Source organism: Microtus ochrogaster, chromosome 8 (assembly GCF_000317375.1).
Source record: "Microtus ochrogaster isolate Prairie Vole_2 chromosome 8, MicOch1.0, whole genome shotgun sequence".
NCBI lineage: Eukaryota > Metazoa > Chordata > Mammalia > Rodentia > Cricetidae > Microtus > Microtus ochrogaster.
In genome coordinates, this window is record NC_022015.1 from 35,591,111 (window position 1) to 35,603,760 (window position 12,650).

Sequence of the window (12,650 nt, forward strand, 5' to 3'; positions counted from 1 at the left end):
GGATGGATGGATGGATGGATGGATGGATGGATGGATGGATGGGAGGATGGATGGATGGATGAGAGGATGGATGGATGGATGGATGGATGGGAGGATAGATGGGAGGATGGATGGGAGGATGGATGGATGGATGGGAGGATGGATGGGAGGATGGATGGATGGATGGGAGGATGGATGGGAGGATGGATGGGAGGATGGATGGATGATTAAGGGGTGAATGGAGAAACAGATGGTAGATGGATGGATAGATGGACAGAATGTCATTATGTATAACTTATTAAATACATACACACATTATCTGGAGAATGCTGACTAATATACATTTTTGTGCCAAGAGCATTTTTTAGAATTGATAGTCTGGTCTCTCTAGATTTAAAACACTAATAACTCTATTATTATTACTAAGAAGTTAGGAGCTAAGTAACTCTGCATATGAAACTTCTAAAGAGTTCTTGAAAGCTAAGACATCAGTCCTTTGCTCCTAATATTTCTTGACCAGGTGACCAAAAGAATGAGCTCAGGGTTTGCACTTCCTATCAAACATCACACAAATGGTCTACAAATTCCTGTGTTGTGAAGGGCAGCCTTGTCTCCTGCAGATTCAGAGAGGAAATGTGCTGAAAGTCAAATACAGAACCTCATTCTAGACTCACTACCTCACAATGCAAGGTAAATCCACTATTGAAAAGAGGACATTGACTGGGAAAGAATAGATCCTGAAAGCTGGGATGGGGTCATGTGGGGAGACCCTCATAAATCTGGGGACACCAAGACCCTGTGTTCTGATGAACCTCTCTTGCCAGCACTTGTGGTTCCCATGGGCAGGAGAGATGGTTTGGTGGTTGAGAGCACATATCGCCCTTCCAGAGGACCTGAGTTCAACTATTAGCACCCATGTCAGATGACTCACAACTCCCTAAAACTCTAGCTCCAGGGGATCTGACATCTCTGCCCTCTGTGGGTAACCCCTCCACATATGCAGTATATGCTCACACATATACACACAATTAAAAATAAAATAATGCTTTAAAATCAAAGCAGTGGCTCCTACCCCATAGATGGGGCCTCCCTGTCCACCTGAAGGAAGTCTATGACGCCCAAGGCAACAACAAGGACCAGGCAGGACAACACTGGTCCTTTCCAGCACCACCTATCCTTGTATGTTCTACTTTGCTCTTCTATTGCTGTGATAAATACCATGACCAAAAGCAACTTGGGGAAGAAAGGATTTGTTCAGGTAGCATTTGTAGGTAATAGCCTATAACTGAGCGAAGTCAGGGCAAGAGCTCAAGGCAGGAACCAGGAGTCAGGAACCATGGAGGCACACTGCTTACTGGCCTGATCGTCCATGCTCAGCTGACTTTCTTATGCAGCCCAGACTCACCACTCTAGAGATGGTGACACCCACAGTGGACTGGGCCCTCCCACATCAATTATAGGTCAAGACAGTCTCTCACAGATACAGCCATTCTTTAACGGAGGTTCCCTTTTCGCTAGGTCTGTGTCAAGTTGACAATGAAAACTAACCAACACAATTGTTTGCAGACTTACAAGTAAAGATATGTGCCCATGCAGAACAGCGTGTAACCCATAAGGACATGCACTACACTTTAGAAGAATTGAGTTCTCCATTTTATACAGACAAGAAACTTAGTGAAAAGGAAATAATTTGATCTCGTGTGGTAATAGACAGCAAATGAGAAAGAAGGTAGGACAGGGTCAAGCATACAGTTGGATCATGACAGATGTATCAGTATGGGAGCACTGGACACAGATCTGTGTCTAATGATGCAGCTCCAGGAATCACGAGGATTAAAGCCAGGCCCAGTGGCATTCTCTTTTAATCCCATTACTGGGGAGACAGAGGCAGGTAGATCTCTGAATTTAAGACCATCCTGATTTACAAACCAAGGTCAGTCAGAACTGTATAGTGAACCCTATCTAAAAAAAAAAAAACTAAACAAAAACAATTATTAATTGGTTAGTTAGTTAGTTAGTTAGTTAGTTAGTTAGTTAGTTAGTTAGTAAGTCAGACTGATTTTTGTGTGTGGGGATTACATAGTGGTCCACGTGAAAGAATCAGAAATAGGAGACTTAGATGGTTTTATGTAGAGGGGTGAATGAAGGACATAGGAAGCTGAGTATTCTAGGTTAGATTCAAGTTGTTAAACTCATTTTCCCGCACTGGAAACGTCCAAAAGGTTGACCTTCACCATGACTATGAGAATCAGACTTGGGGCAAGGGGGAAGGGGCAGTATCCTTCCACTGCTCTGTGACTGCTCATCTCCAAAGACTACCTTACACTGAAAAAACAAGTCAATTGGAAAACTCAAATTCAGTGACAGTCATTGGATCTCAGGGTGACATGGGCGATGTGGGGGTCCTCAGCAGGCATAAGCACAGTGACCACAGTTACTATAATGGGGTGCAGAGACAAAGCCACAGTCCGAGCAGTCTGGTTAGTGCAGACCTGTGGTGCTGGCTGGATTGATCATGGATTTCCTTTGGGGAAACAGAGAGACTGTCTGCTAACTTCTTGTTTGATCTTTCTATGGAAAACTTCCAGGATCTGTGAGCAAAAGTGTAACTTGAGTCTTGAAAACAAAAGGTCATAGACTCTAGCAATCCCCAGACAAGAGCCAGTTTATGGATCTGAGCTTCTGCATGAAGGGGCGCCTACAGGAGAAATTCTGCCACAATGCCCATGAGTCTTCTTGTGGCTCTTTCCTTCCCCCAAGTGGACCCAAGATCCTTTCTCAGGGAGACTGCCCTGGAGACGAGGATATGAGCAGTGTGTTCAGGGCCTTCTCAGAACTGGCTGTCAATCGACACCGACTCCAGAAGACTAGATCTTTATGGTGGCCCCACAGTTCCCAGGACTTACAGCGGGAAGAAAACCCATAGAGCGTCAGGTCTGATCCATCTCATTGAGAACGTATAGGTCCCCAATTCCATTCTCTGATCATTTTCCTAGATCTAGAAAAGAAAAAAAAAGGAACAGATATACTTAGCCAGCAACAGGATATTAGTTGGCTCCCTGACCTAAGCAATAAGAGTTGCTATGGTAACAAAGGCCAAGAGAAGCACTAGACTAGAGCCACTTTCAACTGGGGAGCTAGTGAGGGAAGGGCACTGGTACTCCTCAGGGGGACTGCAGACACCATGCAGCAAACTGGAACTGCACAATGCAGGGTGACCCAGACATGGTGGTACATGCCTGTAAGCCAGGCACTAAGGAGGCAAAGGCAGGGGAGGGTCACCATAAGCTCAAGGACAGTTTGATCTACATAGCGAGTTCCAGGCCAGCCTAGTCTACAGAGTAAGGCTCTATCTCCGAAAAGTAAAAATGGAGCTGCTAAGATGGCTCGGTGGGTAGAGGCACCTGCCACCAAGCTTGGTTATCTGAGTTCCATCCCCAGGACCTGCATGGTGGAAGGAGAGAATCAACTCCCACGAGTTGCCTCTGGCCTTCACATGTGCTCCATGGCATATGTACCCACTACCACAGCCCACAATAAATAAACATTTTTTATTAAAAAAAAAACAAGAGTAGTAACTTCCATCACCACCATTATGCCACCATACACACACACACACACACACACACATACACACACACACACACACTCAGCTCTCCTCCTGGCCTGAGCAGTTGACAGGAGGACACTAGAGGAAGACAGTGGGATCTGCCACAGCTTTGTCCAGGTAGTAACTCCAACCACAGACTCCCTACTGGATGCATGAACATGTGCCCTGGTGATGGGCAGCAATGGCTGACAACACCTCTTTCCCTACCCTTGTCTCTCCACAAGGCCCATCAGAGTCAGTGTGCTTTCATCTGGCAAGGCCTTCTCCATCCTTCCTCAGAGTCTCTGCTCTCCAGTCCTGGTCCACAATTTGGTTCACAAGGAACTTAAGGACCTTTCTGTCCCTCCTCGTCATTGGCCTGTAGCACTGATGTCATGTTGACTGGATCAAGCGACTCAGAAATAGCAACTACTGACTTCTTGGTAAAACACTGGTGTGTCAGGGAGGAAAGTCGGTTCAAATAAATTACAGCATAAGATACTCAGGCATGTCAAAACATCTCTTCCAGGGAAAGATGAGTTATTACACATGACTCCCACCCCCAACCAAAAAAAGCACATCCTCTCATGGGCCTATCCATATTCCTCACGTGGGTGTGTTGCTCAGGTATTTACTAAACTATGCAATGTCCCCAACAGGGGAGGCTCTCCAACAGGTTCAGATGTTCTTCCATGGGGGCTCTTTGACCCTCACAGAAGAGCTGCTAGGATTGGGATTGCAGTGGCAGAGGCTTTGGTTTGACCACATAGGGAAACAGCAGCAGACGGCCCTGCCAGATTGTGGAGTGAAGGCCCGCCCTTATTTGCAGACAACCACTTCCCTAATGAAAGTCTGCTCTGGGCTGCTACTGGGTATTCATAGAAACTTGTCTCACACATTACTGTGCATCTTAAGCTGCCCATCATGAACCACATGTCAAAAAGTTGGGTGTGTTCAGCAGCAGCCCAGCCTCAGATGGAAGTGAGCAAATCTGATTGGGTCTAAGTGGGCCTTGAAAACACAGAGTAAGTACCAGGATGGTGACCCAGATGTCACTGCTTCATTTCTTCCCAGTTGACAGCTGTAGCCTCATGGAGAGTACCCTACGACGAGTTGGCAGGATAAGGAATGACCTGTGCCTGGCTTACCCAAGTGTAATGGCTAATTTTATGTCAACTGGACACAGGAAGAGTCGTTTTGGAAGAGGGAGCAGATTGGCCTGTAGAAAGCCTGTGATACATTTTCTTGACTGATGCTTGATGTGAGTGGGCCCATCCCTAGGCAGTGGTGCCCCATCCCACAGGTGGCGGTGCCGCCCTTAGCTGGAGGGTCCTGGGTGGTATAAGAAAGAAGGTTGAGCAAACCACGAGGAGCAAGCCAGTTAGCAGCCCTCCTCCATGGGTTCTACTTCAGTTCTGGCCTCCAGGTTCCTGCCCTGCTTGAGTTCCTGCCCTGATTTCTCTCAGTGACAGGCTGTGGCACCAGGTGTAAGATGAAATAAACCTCTTTCTCCCCAAGTTGTTTTTGGTCTTGGTGTTTTATTGCAATGGCTAGGCCTGGATTATAAATCAGTTCTTGGACTGCATCTGTGGCTTTGCTGAATGACTAGGGACTTAGAATAAACTTGGTTAAAAAATGAATGACAAAGAAATTTGGGGAAGAAATACAAGCAAGGAGCTGGGATGTGTTCTAGTGGACTTTGTGTTACTGTGATAAGCACCATGGCCAAAAGTAACTTACGGAAGAGTTTATTTTCGCTTATAGGTCCAGACGGATGAGTCCAGCATAGCAGGAAGGCATAGCAACAAGTGGTAGACATGGAGAGATCCGATCTTTAACCATGGAAAGCTGTAAGCACAATGCAGAGAGAGTGATTGGAAATGGAGCCATAAGCCCTCAGAGCCTATCTGCCCCCTTCCCCAGCAAGACTGCCCTAAATTTCCCCAAACGGCATCGCCAACAGGGGACCGGGTGTTCAAATACCAGTGCCTATAAAGGATATTTCTCATTCAGATCACTACAACTAATCTGTCTGGCCACTGAGCCCCAGTGACAGTCCAGCCCTTGTTTCTGCCTCCTCAGCACTGGGATTATAAGCAGACCCCAGCATATCAGGCTTTTTTATGTGGGTTTTGGGGATTGAATTCAAGACATCATGCTTTCAAAGCAAGTACTACCAACTAAGCTATCTCCCCAGCCCTAGACTGGTAACCCTAAAACAGAAATCTGTCTTTCGGGCATCTAAAGAATGAGAAGTTGAAGATCAGTCGTCTGGGGGAAGACAGATGACGCCTCCCTGCTATGTCCCAGCACGGAGGGATGAGTGAACACATCCCTCGCTCCTTCTATAAAAACGTGGGTCCCATTTGTTAGGATTCTGCCCTCCTAAAATGAGACAACTCCCAAAAGCTGGCATAAAACATCATGTTTCAACCTCGGGGATACTGCAGTGCCTCTGGGACAGGAACACACTTGCCAACAAGTAAAGAACGGCCCGAGGCCACATCCATGTAACTCACATGTCTTACTGTGTCGCCACCACTCTGAAGCAGCTGGCTTACAGCTTGAAGATAAGGCACAGCACCAACTGGGTGGCAGTACCTAATAGAGCTGAGGCAGAATTCTCCAGAAGGCTGAATGCTCTCTGACTCAGCGTCCTGTGTCCGGTACTGTTTTTCCCACAGTCACGATTCATGGGTCCAGAAATCAAGGGGTGGCTATGGGAATGGAACCACTAACCACCACCCCTGGAGACCCAAGCAAGATTTCTGCTTCCTGTTTGCACAACTGTATGCTCTGCTGGCCTAGAAAGCTTGGTCCCAGAACAGGGAGCTCTTCTGCAAGGAGTCACAACAAACACCACAGTCGATCTAGTTCCTCAGGCTGAGGAGCAGTTAGGGATCGGTGGAATGTCTGGCCATGACTACCAGAAGAGATCTGTAGTTCAGGGCTTCCTCAGGGTGTCCCTCGTGTCACCAGGTTAAGATGAATGGAACCACAAGAATTCAAAGACAAGGGAAAAGTGAACATGCCAAAAACTCACCTGCCAGGTAAGAACCAAGAGCAGCCAAGGGCAAATGGGTTGCAGAATGGGCGGTGGAAGACGGCATTTCCGAACGCTAGGTAAGGTGACGTGACCAGAGACAGCTGCAAAGATTGCAGCAGCTACTGCACTTCCTCTTTTAATAACATGTCTAGAGAGATGTCTCAGCAGTTAAGAGCACTGGATGTTCTTGCCGAAGACTTGGATATGGTTCACAGTAGCAGCGTGGCAGCTCACAATTGCCTGTAACTTCAGCTCCGGAGCATCCAACACCCTCTTCTGGCTTTCATGGGCAATGCCCACATGCAGTACACATACATGCATGTAAAACACCCATACACATAAAAGTAAATTAAAAAAAATACTTCAGACAGTTTCTAGCTGAATAGCTCTGGCTGACCTAGAACTCGTTATGTAGACCCAGCTGGCTTTGAATTCACAAAGATCCACCTGCCTCTGCCTCCGATGTTCTTGGTTTAAAATTGTGCACCACCACACTCAGAAACTTAATCCTTTTCTTCTTTTAAAGAAAGTGTCTGTGGGTATAAAGTTCACTATGAGGAATCAGCATCTGTTTCCTTCCTATGTCTTCCCTAGCTTATTCCTGAATCACATGACCCATAACCTTTGAGTTATACAGATGTCGAGAGAACAAACATCACCCAAGGACTACACAGACTCCTCTCGGGAAAAGTTCAGGGGATACTTGGGATGCACCACATGGTTGGATCATGCTATGTAGAACCATGGCTTTGTAGTCTACTGGGAGATAAAGAGGGATTTAGGGAGATGTTGCTAGGCATGTGACCCTAGCTACACCACTATGAATGTGTCCTGTTGACAAGGACGAACTTGGCAGTTCAGCGTGTCAAGTGGGTTATGACTGACCTGGGTTATGGACTGCCCAGATAGCTAAAGAAGCATTGCTGTTAAGTTATCTCTGGATGTTTTTCTAGAAGATCCTGAAACTTGCATCAGTGGCTTCGGGGAAGACCCTCCTCACCCAATGTGGGCAGCATCATCTGAACAGCTGAAAGCCCAGATGGAAAATGGTGAAGTTCTCCCCTTGCCTCATCCTCCTGGCACATACACTTCTTCTGTGGACTTCAGAGCTCTGGGCTCTCTGGAAGAACCAAGCATCCAGGACCTTCACTGACAGCCCTACCCCCTGGCTGCAGGCCTTCAGCTTTGGATTGTGTATTAGTTTTTTGGCTCCCCTGATTCTAAGGCATTTGAATTTGGACTCAACCTCAGTAGCTGGTCTCTTGGGTCTCCAGACCACATATGGGACTTACCATGGGACTTCTCCGTGTCTACAACCATATGTGCCAATGTCCCTAATAAGTCCCTCTCGTCAGTCTCTGTCTCGGGGTGGAGATATAATAAAATGGAGCAGGCCTCTGTGCAGTCTTGACCCTCCTCACTAGAGATGCTCCAGCTCACAGGGCTGCCTCACCTAAGTTCTTGTCCTTCTGGGGAGTCCTTCTAATGACTGATAGAGGGACAAAGGGACAATACCTTTCTCTCAGTTCCTAGTGTCTCTAAAGGGCTGCACCAGCTGCATAGGTGTCCTTGGGCCATCAAAGCTATCTTGAAAGTCTCCTCCACTCCTCTTTCCAACAGTGGCAGTAGAACAGGGAGCTGTCCCTGGCTCCTGGACTTTTATGGGATGCAAGGAGCCTGTCCTAGGCAGGTGCTGTGGGACTGCCAGGCTAGGGACACAAAGCCTAGGATCAGAACCTGGGCACTACTATGAGCAGGAGCCTCCTTACAGGACAGGAAAACATGGACCCTGGGCTTCCTAGATGGAGAAAGAGGAACCAGGGTCCTCAATCTGGCTAGAAAGACAGATGCCCACAGAGACTTGCAGGCCCAGGGCTCCATCCACACCACGGCCCTTCCTGTCTCAGTCCATGTGCAATCTGGGCACTGAGTTAGAGACTGAGATAGAGAATAGTCCACCCTACCAGATGCTGTGTCTGTACCCAGTGTCCCCACGTGGTGACAACATTTAGAGGCTCAGAAGTGCATGCATCTCCTGCAGATACTGGTCCGCAGAAACAGCTGGCCTTACTGTGATCGGCCTAGTGGACAGTGGGGCTTAAATTTGGGACAGCAAGCATTCTCAGACCCCCTGGCGTGCTAGAAGGGGTCAGAAGGTGGACTCCTTGCTGGAGCCCCATCCTACACCGTAGCTGGAGTTCAGCCCCTTCCATTGGGCCTCTCTCCAGTGGCCTCTAACTCTGTGTCTCCTTCTTTCTCCTTCTTTCCTCTCCCTGCAGTGCCATGAGGTCCTTGAACCAATCAGCCTCTCCATTGCCCATCCGGGCTCCAAACAGCTGCTTCCAGAACAGTCTCCCCTACAAGCTTTCCCAGTTCTGTCGACGTCCTCTGTCAAACCTTCCGACTCTCTTGTCTGCCACAACTTTTGGATCTCTAAGTCTTATTTAATATTTTTTTCTCTCTTAATTACTTAGTATTGATCTGGAAACCAGAGTCTGGTTCCACGGCACAGAATTAATAGCAGGTAGTACTGATAGCTATTCATTTTCATTAATGTTAGGTCCCAAACCAAGTCATACCCTAACTGCACACTGGTCGGTACTGAGGCCTAGCTCCATCCTCCCAGTCACTCCCTCCCTCAAAAGCACCTTCCCACTTCCTTCTCCCACAGCTTAACCCAAGCTGGTTTGGTCATTTACTTATGCTTGAGGAAATGGGAAGCAGAGATAGTTAAAGATTCCGGAACTTTCTCCCATAGCACCCACCTTTCCTGGCTTTCCCCTGAGTATTTCCAGCTACTTCCTTGATTTGAAAGACGTGCCTTCAACTCAGACTTCAGGTTCTGTGAGTATTTCCAGCTACTTCCTTGATTTGAAAGACGTGCCTTCAACTCAGACTTCAGGTTCTGTGAGTATTTCCAGCTACGTCCTTGATTTGAAAGACGTGCCTTCAATTCAGACTTCAGGTTCTGTGTTGAGCAGACCCACCCACCTTCCCTCTACGTTCTACTCCATCCACATGGCCTTTCCAGCAGTCCCAGTGACCCCTTGACCCATCAGGGTCTAGGTGAGGAGGGGGATACACGAACGCCCACACCCTTCTCCTAAGGGCTGCCTACTTCTTCAGATCTCGTCTTGCAGCCTCTCTGTGGGAACTTCAGGGTCCTCTTCAGAGAAGCTGGCTTCCCCTGTGTGGCCTGGTCACATGGAAGCTGGTGAGCTATTGCTGTCAACAGTGGGTACAGCTTGTCCAGGCAGCCCCAGGTAGTCTAGACAGTAAGAGACATAGATCAGGAAGAGTCCCTGTGACAGACCAAAGGGCCTGAAGTTTCAATGCACCCTTTATGCTCTCAGCAAGAGTCTGGAGAAAGAGGGGCGAAGGCCGTGTTTAGGGCAGAATGACTCTAATCAGAAGGGGCAGGGCCTGTGTGAGCCTGGTCCCTGCAGAGACAGGAGATGGTTTACCCATGCTGTCCCCTTCAGCCCTCCAACCCCTACAATCCATGGTGATGGAACAGAGGTGGGAGGCAGCGGTTGCTGGGCCTCCCTAGGTTTAGATTCCACAGGAATGGAGGCACCAAGAGCATCCCAGCCAGCCCTGGTCGCTCCCCAGAACCCCTCTTTCCTCAGGAGATGGGTCTCAATAGGCTACTGCTCCCCTGCTGAGCAAAGACTCCTGGGTAGATGGTGAAGGTGACCCTAGCCTCACACTAACAGGCAGCACCACTGGGGTCTGAGCTCAGAGTGACACAGCGTCCATAAGGGCAGGATTAGTCCTGTAGATTGAGGCTCCATCCCTGGCCCAGACAGTGGGCCGTCTGACCCCCTCCTTAGGGACAAGGCCTCCTCTTACTCGCTCAGTCCAGATTTCCAGATTCCACTGCCTGCCAGGAGGCGTCCTGAGGTGGAAATAATGCGAAGCTCTGACCAGCCCTCTCTCACTTGCAGAACTGTGTGCACCTGGCCGGGCTGATATCTTAGAACTGCACCATCCTAGGTGGCAAGGGTCCCACAGTAGGGGTAGCTACAATGTCCAGTCAGCCACAGTAGGGTTACAGCCCTCCAGAGGCCAACCAGGCTTTTTTTCTTCCCACAGCTGCAGTATCCACCCCCACCCCAAGGAATCCAGAATTGTTGCTGCCCTCTTCCTCCAACAGCCGGACTGAAGGGGGGTGGGGTCCCTGCAGGTCCTAAGGAGATTCATCCTGACCCACATGTGACCTCGACAAGCTCCCTGTGAGTTGATCAGATCCCACATCTCAGGGCTCCCAGAACATGCCAACACACTCTCCCCAGCACAGCAAGTCCAGGCCTCCCGGCACAAGGCCAGCACCTCACTGCCAACGGTTCTGTGTACAATGGCAGGCCACAGGCAAGCTCACAAGGCCTTTGCACTCAGCCTGTCACACAGGGCCCTGCCTTCAGCTCCCTTTTCCTCCTGACTGTGAAGGCTTGATGGCTCAGGTCTTTTGTTGGGGCTGTTTGTTGTCCCTGAAACAGGAAGGTCTCCCTGGCTGATGACCTCTTGACGATCTCTGTCCACAGGCCAGTCACTGGTGGCTCTTCCTGGACCTGCACTGCTGCGCCTGTGGGTTTCCCTGACTCCCTGCTGGCTCTCCTTCCACCAGAGAGAACACTTGAAAGCACAGCCTGACCTTCTAGGGTCCCCAGATCCAGACGCAGACTCTCAGTCCCTTCCCATGCTGTCGCGTCTGGGGTCTTTGTACACATGCCGACCAAGTGTGAGTAAGGCATAGGCTTCAATTATGTCTCTGCTTAACCGCTCAGCCACCACTGCTTTTCTCATCCCCTTCTGGCTCCTCTAAGTTCCCTAACTTGGTGACAGGTCCTCTTACTTTCTGTCTGTTCCCTTTTGCCCCAGTGTTCTCCTGGTCTGCCAAATGTGATGACCAGAATGAGAAATGACTTCCTTCTCTAGTTTGTTTTCTGTTGCTATGATAAAACACTATGATTGAAAACCGACTTAGGGGAAGAAACTGTTTACTTGGCTTATACTTCCAGAGGGAAACCGGGGCAGGAACTCGAAACAGAACCCATGAGTAATGTTGCTTGTTGGTTTGTTTGCAGACTCGTGTTTGGCTAGCTTTCTTATATATCCCAGGACCACCTGCCTAGGGAATGGTGTTGCCCACAGTGGGATGGGTCCTCCTACATCAATTAACAATCAAGACAATCCCCCACAGGCCAAACTGAACTGAACAATCCTTCAATCGAGATGCCTTTCTCAAGTGGCTCTAGGCTTTGTCAAATTGACAGTTAAAGCTAATGAGGACATTACCCCAAACAGACAATGTCCATACAAGACTCTAGGATTCAGAACCCTCAGGAAGGAAAGCCTAACCTCTGGGTAATAAACCCCAAGCATCAGGACACAGTACAGAAAGCCTGGGTCCCTAAACTCAGGCAGGACCAAGTAGAGCACTCCAAATATGCTCCCCAAATCAATACACCCCCATTTCTATTCCTCCCTTCTCAGACCAGCCACCTTCTGTGGGGGCCTACCTGAACTGTGTTTAGAGATAGTTTATATTGTATGCAGCCACAGCTCATCTACCACAAAAGCTTCCCATGGGCAGACTGGAGTCCATGTTCTTATGGACTCATACACAGATGCATGCAGTCCAAACCACTGCCTAATCGCAGAACACTTTTATACCCCAAAGATGGGATAAGATCTCTTGGGTACCATGAGCACCACCATCCACGCGCCAGGCAATGGCAAGACTCCCTTCTATCTCTCCATCATTCTACCACTATTAGGTCTCTCTATGAAGCCCTGGTGATCCTGAAACTCTATGTAGACAAGGCCAGCCTCAAACTCATAGAGATTTGCCTGACTCTGCCTCTCTCAGGTGCTCTGGGATCAAAGGCTTGCACCACCACACCTGACTTTCCATAGCACGTAAAAAGGAAATGTTGCCTACATGGCTTTACACCTGGCTTCTTTCATCAACAAAATATTAAAGGGCTTTGTTTTGTTTTTGTTTTGAGACAGGGTCTTTATAGTCCTGGTTGG

At 48.6% G+C, this 12,650-nt stretch overlaps 1 long non-coding RNA gene across 2 annotated transcripts in view; it reads right to left on the reverse strand.

The window, feature by feature from the left end:
* Window positions 1-12,650, reverse strand: part of LOC113456525 — a 61,170-nt gene that overhangs the window by 43,121 nt on the left and 5,399 nt on the right. For both annotated transcript variants that reach the window (XR_003377284.1, XR_003377283.1), the window contains exons 3-6: window positions 9,380-9,882; window positions 6,612-6,894; window positions 5,309-5,416; window positions 2,886-2,977 (exon numbers count right to left, since the gene is read on the reverse strand). This is a non-coding gene — a long non-coding RNA (uncharacterized LOC113456525). The remainder of the gene's footprint in view (window positions 1-2,885; window positions 2,978-5,308; window positions 5,417-6,611; window positions 6,895-9,379; window positions 9,883-12,650) is intronic.